Here is a 20,375-nt window from a genome sequence, read left to right as displayed (position 1 = left end):
AGAAATGCAAAATTTTTTGGATTGTTTGTTTGTAGGATGTCTTCATCTTCAACAAGTAGCTCCAGTGAGGATGAATCCCTTCGTATCCATCATTGCGAAATGTGGTTGGAGCAAAAAATCAAATGTATGTGTGATCGATGTCGAGGAAACATGTATCGTGCACGCAGGATTACACTCAATCACATCTCAAAGTATGGAGAATGGGATGCGACTGTAAACATGGTAAGGGTTTGTAAGTTAAGGTTAATTGAGATACCTATGGGTGTTCATATGTTTGAGTTATGATTCCGTTTTAATTTGATACAGGATGCAGTGCCACACCCGCATATGTTGCCTTATGCTCGCTGTGAGGAAGTGAAGCGTCAGCGATATGAGGTGGGATCTTCAGGAGGGACCGTTATGGATGCATGGAGTGATGGTGATAGTAGCCCTTCGCCATTACCTCATGAAGCCGTGGAGGAGGAGGTGTTTGATGATATGGTGCGGGATTTATATGTCCATCAAGGGAGGGATGATAGCATGGAGTAGGATGATCTTTTTACTACAGCATCGACTCCACTGTTTGAGGGGTGCACATTCTTTGTTCTACGTGCCTCCCTTGAGTTACTAAACTTGCAAACCATCTATGGATGGAGCAATGCAAGTTTGAATGCATTACTCAAGTAAGCTTTAAAGTCTATTTTGCAAACATGGTGAATTATGCTAGCGGGTCAATTACTCGAATGCTTTTCCTCATTTATGGTCTTCATGTGCAGGCTATTGTGTTAAATGCTTCCAAGGGAGAATAAATTACCGACCTTAAGAGATATGGCAAGGCAACATGTGACCTCTCTTGGCGGATTAGATTACAAGCGCATCCATGCATGTGTCAACGATTGCGTTTTGTTTCGTGAACTACATAAGGATGCAAGAGAGTGTCCTACTTGTGGAGAGGCAAGATATAGAGAAGATCTCAAAACTTTGGACATGCCTCGTAAGGTTCTGCGACATTTTCCTATAATCCCTCGCATCCAACCTATGTTCAAGTGCAAATCTATTGTAGAGCTCATGTCATGGCATTCCTCCCATCGATCAACCGATGGCAAGTGGAGAACTCCCGCGGACTCTCCTGCGTGGAAGCATATTGAAGACACATGGCCAAGCTTCAAGGAAGAACCTAGGAGCTTGAGACTTGGATTGGGTATGGACGGTCTGAACCCATTTGGTCTCAGAAACACCTCTTACAGTGTATGGCCAGTGATATTGGTGATGCATTATATTAGTGTAATTATGATTATGTTATATTATTGACATGACTTCTTTGTTGCTTGGATAATTCATCCTCCCAATTACATTAAAAGGGTGCTTACAAGAAGATGTTAGAAATGCTATATTCAAGATCAATGGTATTGTGAGGTATGCTTACTATCAGCTCACATTGATTACATTTTCTTCAATTTAAGTTGAAAATCCATAGAAAGATTACGAAGATTACATGGGCATGTGAAATACGTGGATATCTCAAAAAGAGATCCCCATATTAAGGATTGAGAAGGATAGGGTGGACTCCATCGAAGCCATGTGCTTGCTTGAGAAGCACTTTCCCTCGAGCATTATGATAACTCAAGTGCACTTGCTTGTGCACATAGTTGATACGGTGGCCATTGCAGGTACCATTCATAGTCGGTGGATGTTTTTTCTCGAATGGTTTATGAAAACTTTGAAGGGATTTGTAAGGTAGATAGCAAGACCAGAAGCAAGCATGGCAAAGGGATGGCTTGTGCAAGAGTCATTAGTATATATAACAGAGTTTCTTGCATCCATGGATCTCAATCTGCCACAGGTTTGGCATAACAAGGATGATGATCGCATCGTTGGCAAGGTTCCCCAAGGAAAAGGGATTGAAAGAAAGATGAGTGAAGAGCAAATGGAGAAATTCAATAAGTTTTGTATCCTCAATAGCAAGGAGATGCAGAAGTGGATTGAGAGATATGAAGTGGCCAAAGTAGAAAGAATAAGTGCAAGGATGAGATTCAGAGTCATGCACAGGTGAGCGCAACCATATCCACGGGATATCACCCTTCTCCCGACTCACATGTCACTTGATTGGCAACAACTGGCTCTACGTAAAGCCAAACATGATGGAGAGACAATAAACAAGTGCAAGTGAGAGTTTTCATTTGGATGTATGATGTATGTAAGTTTCTTACCTCTTGACATAATTAAGTTTTTTGTGGCAATATATGCTATAAAATAGATGCATTCTCATTGTTTTAATGATGCTCTTTTGCAGTACAAAAAGTACATTGCATTATGGTCATATGGATGACATTTTCACATGGAACACATCGATTCAAAAAGAGACACATATGATTGTGGAGTCATGGCTAACTTCACACAAGATAGCCGAGCAAGTGCTTCGGATACCAATATTCTCTCCTTGTAGTTGGATTATTGGGGACCATACACAAAATCTATGAAATTGATTTTAGATGATTTAGTATTTTCATTTTTGATGTAAAATGATTTATAACTATTTACAACCATCCCCATGCTACAGTGAGGAAAGACAGTAGTGGTTTCTTCGTGATAGACTCCACCAAAGAAGGTGATACTTTTGTTCTTTCCAACTATTCTGAGTAGGTGCATACTAATGATTTAATTAATCAAATGCTTTCATTTTTAAAGATCAATCGATACATGTTCGTACGTACTTAAGCATAAATTCATATAATTGATGGCATTTGACACCCATCTTCAATATAGGTGGTTCTTTATCCGGATCGTTATGATCCAAGATGGTGGTACGTGATCCAAGTTGCACCATGAAGTAAATAGGTTTTTGAAGATAGAGATGTGGATATGGGGATGCCACTACCAATGCTAGATCCAATTGATCCAAATGGATCTAGCAAAGAAGATGAAGATCACAATATGAGCCAAGAAGAAGATGCACATAATGACATCCTACGAGAGGAAGATGGAGATCATGATATTGAGGAAGAAGATGACGATCAAGAATCACCCGAATTTTTTAAAGAACGTACGATGCTAGAGTATGATGATGATATAGGAGATCAACTTGTAATAATAGAGTTAGAGATTGACTTGTTTAGTGTGCACGACTTAGCTCAGGATAAAGCCGTTGATGTAAATGCTCTTGATTAAATTTTTTAATCTCAAACTTGGACATGAATATAGGAGCTTCAAACTTGATGTGCATGCTCTTGTGTTTTTATTCTTTTAAAGGATCAAACATGTATGAAAAGAATTTTTTTTGTCATTGGGAAACACTCTCTATTTAAGGTCAGTATAAGGCAAAACACTTTCTGTTAAAGGTCGGTATAGGAAAGTGTCTTAGAGTCGGTATATACCGATCTTTACACTTCTGTCATTGGTCGGTATATACCGACCATTATACTTTTATTAAAGTTATATCGACCTTATATTGAGTCAGTATATACCTACCATTAACACTTCTATAAAAGGTTGGTGTACACTGACCTTTTTAATCCTGTTGTACATATCGATGATTAGTGCACTGTGCGCGCTAAACGTCGGCGCATAATTGTCGGAACAAGGCCCGTGTGTAGTAGTGATATAAGTACCACAAGTTATATGCAATGAAGACACACCATTAAACTCCCTGTTGAAAGTCCATTTATGACTTCTTTTACTCTGTCTTTCCATGTTGCTTGCTATAAGTCCTACCATATAGATCCTTGATGTTTTATAGTCCCTTAAGCAAAGTTGAAAGTCAAGACTTATTGGGAGCCTCTAATATGACCTGAGGATCTGGATGGCTTCATTGCCCACTCTCCCATAGTAGTGTCTATATTCTCTACTTGATCTCTACAACTACAACAATAACTACATAGATGTGCTGGCTTAGACAAGCAAGGCCCATGGGCCCAATGCCTAAAATCTGAAAACAAATTATGTTGTGTTGGCCAATAGTACAATTTTTAATACAAATCCTAAGAGTGAACTTAGATTGTGGATGTGCATTTGTGACCTGCTCTCATCCTTCCTCAAGCCATAAGCATTGTGTTCCATCGTCTTTAATGTCCCATTTCATATCATTACTATAATTAATGACTTTCATCACTCACATAGGCCATCATTGGCCTTGGGATCATAGGAGGATCATAGACATTAGTAAGGTTTTATTATTTAAAGCCTCCTCCAAATTAATCATATGTTGTTTCAATAGTAAAAGAGACTTGATCAACATCTATTTCATATTAAAAAGAAGCTAGCTGAATGAGGTAATGACACATGGCAATCATATTGAATGGTTTGACAACACATGGCACATAAGAAAATGCTCCATCTTGTGAAGAGCTAGGAGTAATCTCAAACATGTGGGCCATAGTAAAAGCATTCTTTGATGAAAATTTAAGCACAATTTTGAGAGAATCAACCATACTAAAAGGTGTCTTTCATAGAGATCATAGAGAAGTTATGTTGATTATGAAGTCATTGTGGTGGTGAGAAAGAGAAAAGCTACATATAGATTTACCATGCAAACAAGACTAATTCTAGGCCATAGGAATGTGCCTTTCTTGAACATTGATGATAACAAATATAACTTTGACTTGCGGCCATCGAAAAAAAGCCATTAGGATTAATATCATCACAATGATTTCTTGTGTCATGAAGAGAACAATTTAAATTTCTTGTGCCATAAATCCAAGATTGATACTCAATGAAGATGGTATTTTTCATTGAAGTATCTATGCTACCATAGATTTGTCTTTACTCTAATGCTCATTTAAATTTGCTCTTTTTGAAAGGCTAGACTTCCATAATATTTTGAATTTGTATTTGATTCACCTTTGATACATTAAATTGTAAAAGAATACTATTCTAACAAGATAAATTTCATTCATGTGGCGTGCCCTAGATGGTGAGCAAAAAAGGGGACAAATTGGAAGCTGAGAGTGGGAGACAGAGAAGGTCAAGAAGAAGATGAGAGAGAGAGAGAGAGAGAGAGAGAGAGAGAGAGAGAGAGAGAGAGAGAGGGGGGGGGTGGAGAAAAAAGTGGAGGATTGAAGGGATGAAGAAGAAGAGGAGAGAGAGAGAGGTGTGGAGAATTTAATCGGATTCTCACATGCTCCTCTAATCAATGGATGCCAAAAAAAAGTGAACATAAAAAGAACTAAATACTTATTTTTCTCTTTGGAGGCCAAATGATTACTAAGGCCTACCCATTGAGGGCATGCCAAAAATGTATTTAATTTGTCATTAACAAGCTTTTTTTAAAAACCTAAAATTTAAAAGAATACTTTTGATACGTCAAACTATACGTATGCTATGTAAGGAGCACCATGACACTACATGATGATTACAACTCCTAAAATGTTGCGCCTCATGCTCTTGAGTGAATTTAGATACTATCCATTCGAATGTCAAAGACTTCAACTCATAGTCAAACCAATGAAACCGGTAAAAAACGACATTGAATTAGTGCTCGACAAAAATGGAGGTAACATTAAGGAATTGAATTATAAAAATCCCTAAAATTAATACAATTACAAGGATTTTATAACTAAAAGATGTAAGATCTATCCCTTATAATTAAAACCAACCTTCAATTGGAGCTGGGGTTTTTCTATTTCAAACTGCGAATTTTACATGCTCAGGGGGTTTTCTTGAGCTGTGGATTGAATGCAAGCATTGTAGTTTCTTTAGTATGAGGCTATATCATTAAACATGGATTTCCTGAGGTGGCTCATGGATGGGCTACATTATTTGTGAAAATAATAAGCAAAGCAGAGCGCCGCTGTCCAGGACGCCACTGTTGCCACGACAAGAGCTCGTACAAAATTACGGGCCAATGCCATTTTGCTCTGCAATCAGCATCACTGAATTGCAACGCTCCATGCGCATCGTGTCGGAGCAGTTGCTCCGCCTTCGAATTGCAGGTCGGCCACAAGATATACATCACCGGCACCAACATATGGGCGCATGTCGATAGTAGGAACATTGATAGTCCCGCCACATATATTGCCATCTCCTTGCAGTCCTCCGCCTGTCCATACCTGCACAAGAATTCATGCTCAGCCTCGTGAGAACCGATCAAATACTCCTGTCACAGTGGCAGTACTTCTATATGAAGCAAATTGCCAAATGTCAATCTGACAACATGTATATAGATACTCTGTTTCACCAGCTTCTCCGTCAATCCGGAGTTTGGCGTGAGATTCTACATCTGCGTAAGACATTACTAAGTGATACTCCTACCAAAAACCCGCCAAAAAGCCACCAAAAACGCTCTAGTTACTCCCACCGGACGGTATACATCTACATTGGAGCTTGAGAATGCATCATGCTCAGTATGTTCAACGTGACAACGTCAGGTTTAAAATTTCTCCTTACAAGGAAGCATTGATTTATATTACGAGACTACCGTGTTGTCAAGGATACAGTCTTTCGCTTTGTGGGAAAGCTAGCGATTATTGAGAAGCTCGAGTGTGGAAGCGCTTCGATTCTTCGTACCTGAGGAAGATCGGTTTATGTGAAAGAAACAGAGCAATTTTGGGCTGATTAGTACCTGCAGCTGGCCACGACGACGTAAACTCGTCCGCTCACTACGGCCATCGCGAGAAGTACATAAGCCAGATGCACTCGCACATGCTTCAGCTGGCTCAGTTGCTTCAGAAGAGCGGAGTGATGACTAGCTTTGCCACTTGCTACGCGATCGTTGGTACTGGTGGGTACAAATTTGAAGGTGCTCCCGTAGGCGAAAGTGCATTGCATCACCATTTTGAAGAAGAAGGGAGTCATCCACCAGAACTGTGATTCTTCCCGGTTTCGGCATTGGATGGAGCCCGGCATCTCCACCCACAGCGCGTACCAACTAAACCGCCATACCAACATCGAAGTAGCAAGATACACGAGGAGTTGCCTGTTGTCTTCGGCACTGCCAACGGTCAAGTTGTGGCAGAAGGCGAGAGCGCTGAGCATGATCATCGCCATCGTCACATTGACTACAGAAAGGTAGTAGTACCCTGCTTGCCACAGGAAACACGCCCTCAACAAGAAATTCAGCTTGCTATCCTTGCATAGCATGCTCTTCCATGTGGTGGCAAACTGCTGAAACGCTCCTTGCCCCCATCTCTGTCGCTGCTTTATGTATCCCTCCAACGTCCAAGGCGCCAACCCGATTTGCAGCTTCTCCCTCAAATAAACAGACTTATATCCCCGGCTGAACAACGCGTAGGCAGTTACTGTGTCCTCCGTGATCGATTCAGGCCGGAAGCCTCCAATCTTATCGACAAGCTTGCGCTTAAAGATCGCACCGGTGCCTATGCAGCTGGCGGATCCCAGACTATCCCTGTGCGCCAACACTCTCTCGTAGCTGAAAACAGAGGCCGCATTGAGAGGGTCTCCAATCGGCAGATTGTAGTAGTACTGAGGAACCTGAACAAAGGCTACATCTGGGGAGGTGATGATATGAGGCAACACTCTGCGCAGGAAGCAAGGGTGAAGGATCATATCGGCGTCCATCATTACAACATAGTCTCCGTCGCAATTCTTCAGCCCGTAGTTCAAGTTCCCGCATTTGAAATGATGCGGGACGCCTTCCATCTGCGGGCGACCAAAATAGTGCCATCGTTTACGTTCTTGCACATCTGGCGTTGCATGCCAATCCAAACCAATTTTTTTCTACTGATTGCTTGCTAAATATCGTGCTTCGTCAAGCAGTTTGCCTTAACGTCGTACCTTCTGGCGACGTAGGTACATGATTCGAAGCGCTCGCAGAAGTCCTTGAGATCGTCGTCGTTGCCATCCTCCAGTACGAGCACTTTGAAGCGATCGTGCGCGAGTCATCAGCTCGCGTTGACTACGTCCCTACCCTTTGTGGTGAAGTTTTCAAATTGCGGCGACGCCGGTGGTTCACCGCCGGTGACGTTGTGAGAAGTTCATTAAGCCTTATCATTTAGAGGAAGGAGAAGTCGTAACAAGGTTTCGGTAGGTGAACCTGAGGAAGGATCATTGACACACATCCGTGAGAAACACCATGAACCGTGGACGTAACGTCGAGGGGCCGCTCCTCATATTCATTGCTACTGTTGTCCACTCTTTTACCTTTTCTTTTTCTTGGTGTTTTCCTTCTTTCCCTATGGTTTTTCCCCCTTCTTGATTGTCCTGTGTGCCTTTTTCTATACGTTTTTCCCCGTGGCTTAGATCCACTTCCAGCTCTGGATCTTTTCTTGGAATTCTAGGATGAACTGGAAAAAAGAAAAAAAGACGACTACTGATGAGCTGAGAACAAAGGGGAAGGGAAGAAAGGATTATTGTTGGAGCGCATCTGTAGACATGTCTGATTAGCACGTCTATTTTTGCGTATAACAGTGCATCTATAGATGCCGCTGTCTGTGTCTGCAAACAGGCTTAGACGCACGTCTAAACGCGCCTATAGATGCGGTTTTAGACGCGCTCTGAGACACGCCTATAGACACACTCCAACAGACAGACTTTTCTAAAAAGTACAAAAGGACATGCACCCGATACTAAAACGTGACACAGATACCCAAATCATGCGTTTTTTGGATAGGAGAAAGTACAAATCCAAAGAGACCAAACTTCCAAAAAAGATCAACTGCAAAAAGACTTACCTTGGATAGAGGTATGGAAGGTTCTTCTCCTTTTTCAAAGTTGCTTCTCTTCCTTGTTCGCCCTCTTCTCCTTTAAGCTTGGAAGTAAGTGTGGGTGCCTTCCTCTTAAGTATAAGCTTAGAAGTAAGTGTGGGTGCCTTCTTCTTAAGTGTCGAAATTGTAGCTCTACTAATAGCGAAGCAAGCAAGCCGCGCGAAGTATAAGTAATGTGAAGAAAAGCAAAGCGAGCGTGCTAAAAGAATTAAAAGCCACGTCTATAGACGCATCTAATAGTGCGTCTATATACGCGTCTAAATACACAAATTAGACGCAGTTTTAGACGTGCACCATAGAACAGACAGATGCGCTTGTAGACGTGCACCACAGAACAGACAGACGCGGTTTTAGATGCGCCACAGAGTTTAAAATTAAATATTTGAAGAAAAGCAAAATTTTTTGGATTGTTTGTTTGTAGAATGTCTTCATCTTCAACAAGTAGCTCCAGTGAGGATGAATCCCTCCGTATCCACCATTGCGAAATGTGGTTGGAGCAAAAAATCAAATGTATGTGTGATCGATGTCGAGGAAACATGTATCGTGCATGCAGGATTACACTCAATCACATCTCAAAGTATGGAGAATGGGATGCGAATGTAAACATGGTAAGGGTTTGTAAGTTAAGGTTAATTGAGATACCTATGGGTGTTCATATGTTTGAGTTATGATTCCATTTTAATTTGATACAGGATGCAGTGCCACACCCGCATATGTTGCCTTATGCTCGCCGTGAGGAGGCGAAGTGTCGGCGATATGAGGTGGGATCTTCAGGAGGGACCGTTACGGATGCATGGAGTGATGGTGATAGTAGCCCTTCGCCATTACCTCATGAAGCCGTGGAGGAGGAGGTGTTTGATGATATGGTGCGGGATTTATATGTCCATCAAGGGAGGGATGATAGCATGGAGAAGGATGATCTTTTTACTGCAGCATCGACTCCACTGTTTGAGGGGTGCACATTCTCTGTTTTACGTGCCTCCCTTGAGTTACTAAACTTGCAAACCATCTATGGATGGAGCAATGCAAGTTTGAATGCATTACTCAAGTAAGCTTTAAAGTCTATTTTGCAAACATGGTGAATTATGCTAGCGGGTCAATTACTCGAATGCTTTTCCTCATTTATGGTCTTCACGTGCAGGCTATTGTGTAAAATGCTTCCAAGGGAGAATAAATTACTGACCTCAAGAGATATGGCAAGGCAACATGTGACCTCTCTTGGCGGATTAGATTACAAGTGCATCCATGCATGTGTCAACGATTGCGTTTTGTTTCGTGGACTACATAAGGATGCAAGAGAGTGTCCTACTTGTGGAGAGGCAAGATATAGAGAAGATCTCAAAACTTTGGACATGCCTCGTAAGGTTCTGCGACATTTTTCCATAATCCCTCGCATCCAACCTATGTTCAAGTGCAAATCTATTGTAGAGCTCATGTCATGGCATTCCTCCCATCGATCGACCGATGGCAAGTGGAGAACTCCCGCGGACTCTCCTGCGTGGAAGCATATTGAAGACACATGGCCAAGCTTCAAGGAAGAACCTAGGAGCTTGAGACTTGGATTGGGTATGGACGGTGTGAACCCATTTGGTCACAGAAACACCTCTTACAGTGTATGAGCAGTGTATGGCCAGTGATATTGGTGAATTATAATCTTCCACCCTCTATGGCTATTAAGAAAGGACATGTTATGGTGTCCCTTCTAATTCCAGGGAAACATAAAGTCAAAAACCCTGATGTTTATTTGGAGCCTTTGATTGACGAGCTAGAGATACTTTGGAGAGGTCTCGAGGTGCATGATGTGAGCAGGCCTCCCTCGTCACGAGACTTCAATTGTAAAGCAGTCTTGATGTGGACGATGCATGACTTCCCAGGCTATGGCGAGTGTTCAGGTAAGCATTGCACTTCTAATTATGAATAGGCAAAGGATGTGGCACCCTAAACCCACCTTCAACTCTAAATTGCGTCTATTGTTCAGGTCTCACTACATCGGGTTACCATGCATGTCCTGTTTGTGGTCCTTCGCTAGTTGCCTCACGGGCAGATGCATTGAATAAGGTCATCTATGAGAATCACCATCGATTTCTCCCACCTAATCATCCTAGATATGTTGCCCCTTGGAATGAGGTCCTCCCACAATCACTCACTGCGGGAGATTGGATGAGAATTTGGGACGGTTCCACAACTCCTCCACCACTTGGCATGAGCCGGTAAGGGTTTGTAACTATTATGTGGTATATTGGTTGGAAATAAAGATTGCCCGCTAACACTTTATTTTGTTTAGATATTCCATCTTTTATCGTTTACCATATTGGTCCCACCTCAAGATCAATCACCTACTTGATCCCATGCATATCTTGAAGAATGTGGCATCTACCATTTGGGAGCATTTGAATGGGACACGAGATTCCGTAGGCATAAGGGAGGTTCTACGTACCATAGGGAGGATGCATGAAGCTTGGTCACAAGAGAGACCAAATGGGCATGTTTTTTTACCTCGTGCACCATGGAGGTTATCAAAGCTAGAGATGGCGACGGTGAAGCGTGCTATTACTACATTTCGTACTCCCACTGGATGCATGAGGTGTTTGAAGGGAGTCTTTACAAAGAGCAAGAAAAGAGGTGTAGAGCAATTATATGGCTTGAAATCTCATGATTGGCACAAGATGCTCCAAGTAAGTATTTTATGTGCATAATATCTTTTTCCTTTCAAATTTGTGAGTGAACAATTATAAGCAACTAATCGACCACCTCGTGGGTTCAGTTCATGCTACCTACTAGCATTTCACGTAGTGCATCAAAGGATGTGAAAGATTGTCTTTACAAGATGGGCGAGCTTGTGAGGTACTTTACATGATACAAAATATGATGCGTATCAATGCTCCATGCAAGATTGAATGCATGTTATGTGAGCTCGAAGGAAATAGATCCCACCACGCTTGAGAATGCTCGAGTTATGTCAGTGGAGGTGGTTTGTTTAGTGGAGGAGACATTTCCACGTTCTATTCTCACAAGCCAACTACATCTTATAGTGCATTTGGTGGATGAGATTGCTATATGCAGTACTATACATGCACGATGGTTGTTCTTCCTCGAGCGCTTCATGAAGACCTTGAAGGGCTTCGTGAGACAAAATGCAAGACTCGAAGGTAGCATGGCCAAGGGTTGGTTGGTATAAGAGTCACTTGTATATATTTTTGAGTTTCTTGTTGATGTGGATAGCTTTCTCCCACGACTATGGAGAGATGATGAAGACCTAAGGATGACCTCTATTGTGCCTTAAGGGAAAGGCAAGTAGTATCAACACGGAGTTGCATAGTAGTATCAACCTCTATTGCGTGCTTAATAGTGATGTGATGAAAAGATGGGTGATAAGATATGAGGATGGAAAGGCAAGAAGACAAGAAGAAAGGGCCCTCTTTTGTACACACCACGGATCTCATGTGCCATATCCTAAGTATCTAAGAGCACTTCCAAAGGATATTCATGTGGATTGGCTACTTGATGAAATGGAGAAAGTAGAGAAAGACGAGGGGATGCATATCACAATGGAAGAATGGGAGTATGCTAGGGGATGCATGAGCAAGGTCGGTATATTTTCTGATTTCGATGAGCACATGAGTAGCACAAGTAGTAGTGGGTTGAATGTATTTGTAGATCTAAACACTTGTTTGGATTTTGAAGTAGATAGTTTGGCAAGGGTTGATCTCATTGAGAATGAGATTGAACCGTAGCCCATCATTGATATTGGCAAAACTATTTTACATATTGTCTCATTCTCCTCAGCTCACTTAATTTTTGTATATGTGGGCTTGCAAAAAAGCATTGATGTTTTTGTTAAAATTATGTGCTTTGGTAATCATGAGCATTGTTTGGAAAGCAATGATGTACACCAAAATCTCACTTTCTGTATTCTTTGGTTTGTGTCTAAATACGCGTCTAATTCCCAGTGTAAATGCATAAATAAATGCCCTAATACATGCACAAATAGACGCGCTGATAAACGCAATGTTAGACGGGCCCATATTTTGTGAGTTTAGACGCGCAAATAGACGTGTTAATACATGCGCAAATAGACGCGCTGATAAATGCAATGTTAGACGGGCCTATATTTTCTCAGTTTAAATGCGCAAATAGACGTGTTAATACACATGCAAAAAGACGAGCTGTTAGATGCGCTATTAAACGTGCATGTAATTCCTCTACTCAAGCACTACCTATAGACGCGCCCGCTATTTTGTGCATCTATCAAGCGCGTCTATAGTTGCTTTGTGTTGTTGTGTCTGCGCTTCCTTCTCCGCCTCCCTCCTCGTCGTCTTCCTCGTCTTCTTGCACAATAAGACAAAGCACCCATAGACGCGCACACAGATGCATTTACTGAACTAAATAAAAAACTTACGGGCGCGTCTATTTGCGCATCTATTTTCGTGTCTGGAGACCCGCGTCTACCAGTGCGTCTATATATCAAACACACGTGCATATAGATGCGCACTTAGATGCTTAAATAGACGCGTTTATAAACACATTTATAGACGCAAAAATAGATGCTTGTCGAACAGACAGACGCGTATATAGACGAGTTTATAGATGCATTGATAGACACGCTTTATTTTTTTTAAAAAAAATTTATAGAATGCTGTGTATGTTGTGTATGCTATATAGTTACAAGAATCCCATATCCACATTGTGTAATTCAATTCTTACAGCCAACCGCATTTTAATTACAATTCCAAATAAAACATTACAACTCCAAAATGCAATAAAATTGAAAGCTCAAAAAGTGCTTGTATATACATATAGCACGAAGCTAAGCCACGTCATGTGGCTTCAAGTACAAAAAATAAGGAAGCTAAGCCACGTCATGTGGGAGTCAAGTACAAAAAATAAGAGGAGTGTATATACAAGAGGCACGAAGCCAAGCCAGTGGCTTTAAGTACAAAAAAGAGTAGCTAGCACTACTTCTACGACTAATCTATGTTCTCCAGGTCCTCGCTCCCTTCCACGCTCCCTTCTGTGCTCCCTTCTGTGCCTCCTTCCTCGTCTTCCTCATCGTCTTGTGCACGGGCCTGTAAATAAGGGACAACATATATCAATGTATGAAAAATCAAATCTTTACTTATAATTTTGGCATTATTTAATTACTTTCAAATACCTCGGGGGCCACTCCAGTAGCTCAGGTATACTGCTCCTCAGTAATCAACCCGTCATCATAGAAGTGCCTCCATGTATCTCCTCTGCGATGGTGGCGGTGGTAGGCTGCTGTCTCCACAGGAGTAGGGTATCTGCCCATGATCTCAAGCTGCAAGATGACACACTTTGTGGAGGGATTAGTACAAAGAAACAACCTCCTAATAAACTACATAAGCAATATAATTTGAGATCGATACTTATAAATTGGGCCTCCCATGATTCAACACTCCTTGCTCCAAAATGCGCGCTTCCATATTCCTCCATCTGGATCCTCCGTGCCTCCGTGTGCTGCAGACTGGGGTCCTCCCTCGCTGACTTCATTTCTTTCTTCCACTCACGCGTGTGAGTGGTGTGGGGCGGGCCCCTTGGTGGTTGACCTCCCTCAAGCCTGGCAAGCTCCGCTAGTGCTTGCCTCTTAAGCGAAGATCTTTTATTGCCAAGTATCGTAACAATCTTTGACTTGGCCCATTTATCTATGAACTGGCGATTGGGGGGGTTAGGATACCTAGAGCGAACAGTAGCGAGGGTCTCATCAGCCAACCTCTTTGGCTGATCTTTGAAGTGGATAAAGCAATCTCTGTAATTGTTAGCAATTATAGAGTGCATGAAGGCCATGAATCATGTCCTTCCCCCGCGCATCCATTGAGATGCCTCCTGTCTGAGTGATGTCTAATTCCAGGGAAACTTAAATTCAAAAGCCGTGATGTTTATTTGGAGCCTTTGATTGATGAGCTAGAGATAATTTGGAGAGGTATTGAGGTGCATGATGTGAGCAGGCCTTCCTCATCATGAGACTTCAACTGCAAAGCAGTCTTGATGTGGACGATGCATGACTTCCCAGGCTATGGCGAGTGTTCAGGTAAGCATTGCATTTCTAATTATGAATAGGCAAAGGATGTGGCACCCTAAACCCACCTTCAACTCTTAATTGCGTGTATTGTTCAGGTCTAACTACATCGGGTTACCATGCATGTCTTGTTTGTGGTCCTTCGCTAGTTGCCTCACGGGTAGACGCATTGAATAAGGTCATCTATGAGAATCACCATCCATTTCTCCCACCTAATCATCCTAGATATGTTGCCCCTTGGAATGAAGTCCTCCCACAATCACTCACCGCGGGAGATTGGATGAGAATTTGGGACGGTTCCACGACTCCTCCACCACTTGGCATGAGCCGGGAGTGAGCCGGTAAGGGTTTGTAACTATTGGCTGGAAGTAAAGATTGGATATATTGGTTGAAAGTAAAGATTTCCCGCTAACACTTTATTTTGTTTAGATACTCCATCTTTTATCGTTTACCATATTGGTCCCACCTCAAGATCAATCACCTGCTTGATCCCATGCATATCTTCAAGAATGTGGCATCTACCATTTGGGAGCATTTGAATGGGACACGAGATTCGGCAGGCATAAGGGAGAATCTACATACCACAGGGAGGATGCGTGAACCTTGGCCTCAAGAGAGACCAAATGGGCGTGTTTTTTTACCTCGTGCACCGTGGATGTTATGATGGCGACGGTGAAGCGCGCTGTTACTACAATTCGTACTCCCACTGGATGCATGAGGTGTTTGAAGGGAGCCTTTATAAAGAGCAAGAAAAGAGGTGTAGAGCAATTATATGGCTTGAAATCTCATGATTGGCACAAGATGCTCCAAGTAAGTATTTTATGTGCATAATATTTTTTTCCTTTTAAATTTGTGAGTGAATAGTTATAACTAGAAGATAAATATATAATTACCAACCATGCCTCGTTGCCTAGTTTGCCACCACTCTCGAGGTGTGAAGGACTTACGGTCTCTAGCCATATCCTTGTTGCCCTCTGCTGATCCTCAAATGCACTTGGATTATCCTTGTGCTTCTTTTTCGCTCTCCTCCAATCTTTCGGCTCGGGGGGGTCACTATGTATAAACCCTCTATATCACGTGCATTCAAGGCCTATATTTAAAGTCCCTTATCTGTAAAAAATTTCATGAATAAAATGTACCCCTTTTCTATACAAATCTGTAAATTTTTTCCAAAATTATTTTAAATAGTCCCTTATGTATATTTATTTCTGTAAATTTTAGAAATTAAAAAAATCCTTCTGTTGAACTCACGTGATAGGGTTACATATGATGAGTGACCCCCCCGAGTCTTTCGGGTTGGCCCACCCTGGTTTGTGCTTACCCTCCTCAACAACGTTCCTTAAGTTGTATCTACAAGACTTAAGGAGCTCCCCCATGCATGTAAGCATGGCATTTTGATCAAACTCATACCCTCTAGGGGAGCTTTGGGGTTTGGAAATTGTCTCTTGAGGGCATCTATGACAGCCTCCTTGGCTCTATTGTCATGTTGCTTCCAGGTTTGAATATATCCTTGGGGAAGTGGGTGCTCATCAACCTCCTCATGTATCTTGTGACCTTCCTGTCATCATCCTGTAAAACTTTCCCAACGTTGTTCACTATGTAGGATAGGACCTCGAGCAAAACAAAGTCCGAAGGATGCGTGGTGGATGGAGTAGCAGAGCTAGACAAAGGGGTGGAGCGAGTGCTTAAGGAGTGAGGAGTAGGGGAGCGTGAGATCTCTAGGGTGCTGTGGCCTATGAGTGGAGAGGGCAAGGGACCAGACTGGTATTGCATCTCATAATACCTAGAATGGTGGGAGTGTGCAGACTCATCTACATCTCCCATGCCACCACAACAAGCTCAACCCTTACTACTGTTTTTAGACCTACGATGGGTATGCTCAGGTGATGATCCCTTGAAAGGGGCTACAAGGGATGGTTGTCGACGAGTAGGTAAAGCTGTCAATGTCCCTGATCTACCCTTGAGGGGCGTAGGAGAGGGAACAGTAGAGGTCCTCTAAGATAGAAATCTTGCTGCCTCCGTGTCGCTCATGGTTGCTATAAACTCATCAAGACTCCAAGCCATGGGCTACTAGCAAAGGGGTTTCCCGATGGAGTAATCCCCTAAGGAGTGGCCCCTGGGGAGTGCCGCCTAGGGGTAGTCCCCTGAGGAGTCAGTTGAGTGGAATTGAAGTCCTCTGGAAAGTAGAGCCCATGGCGTCTCCTCCTATGAGGGGTCCCATGATCAAGGGGTAAGTGCTCTCCGGACATGCGACGTGATGACATGTCTAATTTGGGGGGATTGGACAAACACAGACACAAACAAGAAAACAAACATAAACACAAACACAAGAGTGGGTAAGAAGCAAAAAAAGCAATAAATACTTACACTTTACTTAAAAGACAATTTACTACTTAAAAGTCAAGTTCAATTTACTAAAACTACGAAAATTTTGTATTGACAAATGAAATTCGTATTAATAACAACATTGGTCTTCATAAAAGGACTTTATCATATATTATCATATATCTCCATAAAATACATTACCATATGTACCAAAAAGAGTATTCAAATACAAAATTTATCTCCGAAAGAGTGTTCATATACAAATTTTTTCTCCAAAGAGTATTCATAAACAATATACTCCTCTCTTCCTTGTCTCACACCACTCCCCTACTATATCTCTCGCTGTTCCCTTCCGGTCTATTTCTCATTCCCTTCTCTTCTCTCTCTCATCGTTGCCCTCCTTCCACTCTGCAACTCCTCGTCAGTCTCTCATCATTCCCTTCTCATCGTTACCCTCCTTCCACTATGCTACTCCTGTTGCATCGGTCCCCTCCTACTCAACTACTCCTCTCCTACCTTGCTACTCCTCTCGTTGTTCCCTTCTCCTCTCCTGACTGCTACTTCCCCAATTCTCTTACAATATCTACTCCCAATGTCCCCAAGAAAAGAAGCTATAATAGCATACTTGGAGGAGTTGTACCGTCTCAGTATTATATAAAGGATGGGGAGGTAGATGTGCCATTGCTCCTTAGGGCACATATGTGTCCCTCCATATATGGCATTGACATGGATTATTCCAACCAGGACAAGACAGATCATGAAATCCTGGAGGATTCTATTAACACAAGTGTCTTAGCCTTCATGAGGTTTGGAGCCTTGATCTTAGTATCTCATTCCTAATTGTTTTAGTTTGATTAGTATCTCATTCACATGGTTTCTTTGATATGCAAATTGTAATAGGTTGCTTTAGAAGATGTTACCTGTCCCAAATACCATGCCAAATTCCAGAGACTAATTGAAGAAGATGTTAAGATGGTTGGGATAGATTATGCAACCATCCATACTTGCCCTAATGATTGTACTTTGTTTTGTCATGAACTAAGATTGTGATACTTTTGTGTAACTTATATGATTATGACACATTGTTACAACTCCTTTGTTGCTTGGGTAGTTTATTCTCCCAATAAAAGTTAGAGGAGGCTTATCATCAGAAGATATTAGAAAAGCTATCTACTACAAGATCAATGGCATTGCCAAGTTCATATGACCATTATATAAGGTGGACTCCATTGAAGCTGTGTGCTTGCTTGAGAAGCACTTTCCCTCAAGCATCATGACGACTTTGGTGCACTTGCTTGTACACGTAGTTGATGAGGTTGTCATTACAGGTGTTCATAGTCGTTGGATGTTATTCCTTGAACGGTTTATGAAAAATTTGAAGGGATTTGTCAGGCAAAGAGCTAGACCCAAAGCAAGCATGGTAGAGGGATGGCTTGTGCAAGAGTCATTAGTATACATCACATAGTCTCTTCCATGGATCCTGATATGCCACATTCTTGGAACTTCGAGGATAATGATCGTGTCATTGCGGAGGTTACCCAAAGTAAAGGGGTTGAAAGAAAGATGAGTGAAGATCAAAGAGAGAAATTCAATAAGTTTTGTGTCCTCAATAATCCAGAGATGCAAAGATGGGTGGAGAGATATGAAGAGGCCAAAGCAAAAAGAATAAATAAGAGGATGAGATTTAGAGTCATGCACAAGTGGAGGGTTCCATATCCACCAAACCTTGCTCTTCTCCCTAGACACATGTCCCATGATTGGCTACAAGAAGCTCTTTGTGAAGCCAAATATGATGGAGAGGATGTAACTACCGATTGAGAGCGGGAGGTTGCAGTCGGATGTCTGCCACATGTAATTGTTTAACCTTTCTACTTAATTTGGGTATTTATGATCACAATCACTACAAGATGCATCCTCATTGATTTAATCATGTTATTTTGTCGTACAAATGTACAATGCATCGTGGTCACATGGACGACATTTTAGTATGGAATGCATCGATTCAAGGAGAGTCACATATGATTGTGGACTCATGGCTAACATATGGAATGCATCGTGGTCACATGGACGACATTTTAGTATGGAATGCATCGATTCAAGGAGAGTCACATATGATTGTGGACTCATGGCTAACTTTGTACAAGAAAGCCGAGCAAGTGCTTTTGATACCAATCCTCTCTTCTTGTAGTTAGATTATTATGGGACCATACGTGATATCTATGAAGTTGATTTTAGATGATTTAGTATTTTCATTCTTGATGTCAAATGGTTTAGAACTATCTACAATGGTCCCAATGCTATAGCCAGGAGAGACAACAGTGGTTTCTTTGCCATTGACTCCACTAGACCTGGACCTATACTTTTGTTCTTGCAGAGCATTGTGAACAGGTACTTACTAATAATGAATTGATTAAAAGCTAATATCTTCATTTCAAACAAATGTTGGGAGATGTTCATATAATATATATATTTTTAAAGCTTAAGCATAAATGAATATAATTACTAGCACCTAATTTGTATCTTCAACATAGGTGGTCTTTCATCCGGATCGTTTGGATCCAAGATGGTGGTATGTGGTCCAAGTTGCTCCTCGAAGCAAGTAGCTCTAGACCCTAATATCTCGAGTTCAGAGGAGTCTCACATGCCAACTTTCCTATTATTAGAAATGCATGTTCTTTCTATTTGATACTTTTTTGCCTTTATGCTTCGAACCGATAGAGTATAGCTGAGGTAATAGCTTGTTGATTTTATTCCTAATGGATTGTCACAATGCTTGAAGAGCCAATTGAGTGGTCATTTGATCTCGTTGGGTCTTCATGTTGAAAGTCTTCAATTGATGACATCATCGAACAATGCCAATTTGTTAATGAAGTGTTGTCATTTGAGTAGTACAACAAATTGCCCAATGATCTTTAGAATTGTTGTAGAGATGTTTCCTTTTAATGGCTAAACCTATTACTAAAGACTACAAACAATTCTAATATGTTTTGTTAAAGTTGTGATGATTTTTCCTTCAAAATGAGCCTCATATTGGTGCAATTATTGGCCATGTGAATAATGTCCATATTCATATCAAATGTATTGAAATTTGTATGCACATTATGCTCTTTTAGTGTGTGAAAGGTGGGTTTTAATCTGGTCTAGTTTGGGCACCAATTTGACAAAGATATGGTTAGTTAAATATATGGTGAAACTTAGGTTTCTTAAGGGATCTTTGGACTTAATCTTCAATGTGAAGAGACTTTAAGCATGTAAGACTAAGTGATAATAAACCAAACCCTAGTCCTAAGAAAAGTCAACACAATTTGTTTAAGCTAAATGAATTGGGGGAGTGCAATTTGGTTAGTGTGACTATAGTTGGATTGCACAAACTTAAG

The 20,375-nt window shown here is 41.5% G+C and overlaps 1 pseudogene; it reads right to left on the bottom strand.

Annotated features, from left to right (window-relative positions):
- Window positions 1–5,729: 5,729 nt before the first annotated feature.
- Window positions 5,730–20,375, bottom strand: part of LOC147893874 (uncharacterized) — a 122,902-nt pseudogene continuing 108,256 nt past the window's right edge.

This window comes from Dipteris shenzhenensis, chromosome 15, assembly GCF_047967505.1.
Source record: "Dipteris shenzhenensis isolate YYH24624 ecotype China chromosome 15, Dip_SZ_1.0, whole genome shotgun sequence".
Classification (NCBI taxonomy): Eukaryota; Viridiplantae; Streptophyta; class Polypodiopsida; order Gleicheniales; family Dipteridaceae; genus Dipteris; species Dipteris shenzhenensis.
The sequence above is the reverse complement of the archived record's forward strand: the minus strand, read 5'-3'. Positions and strand labels throughout refer to the sequence as shown.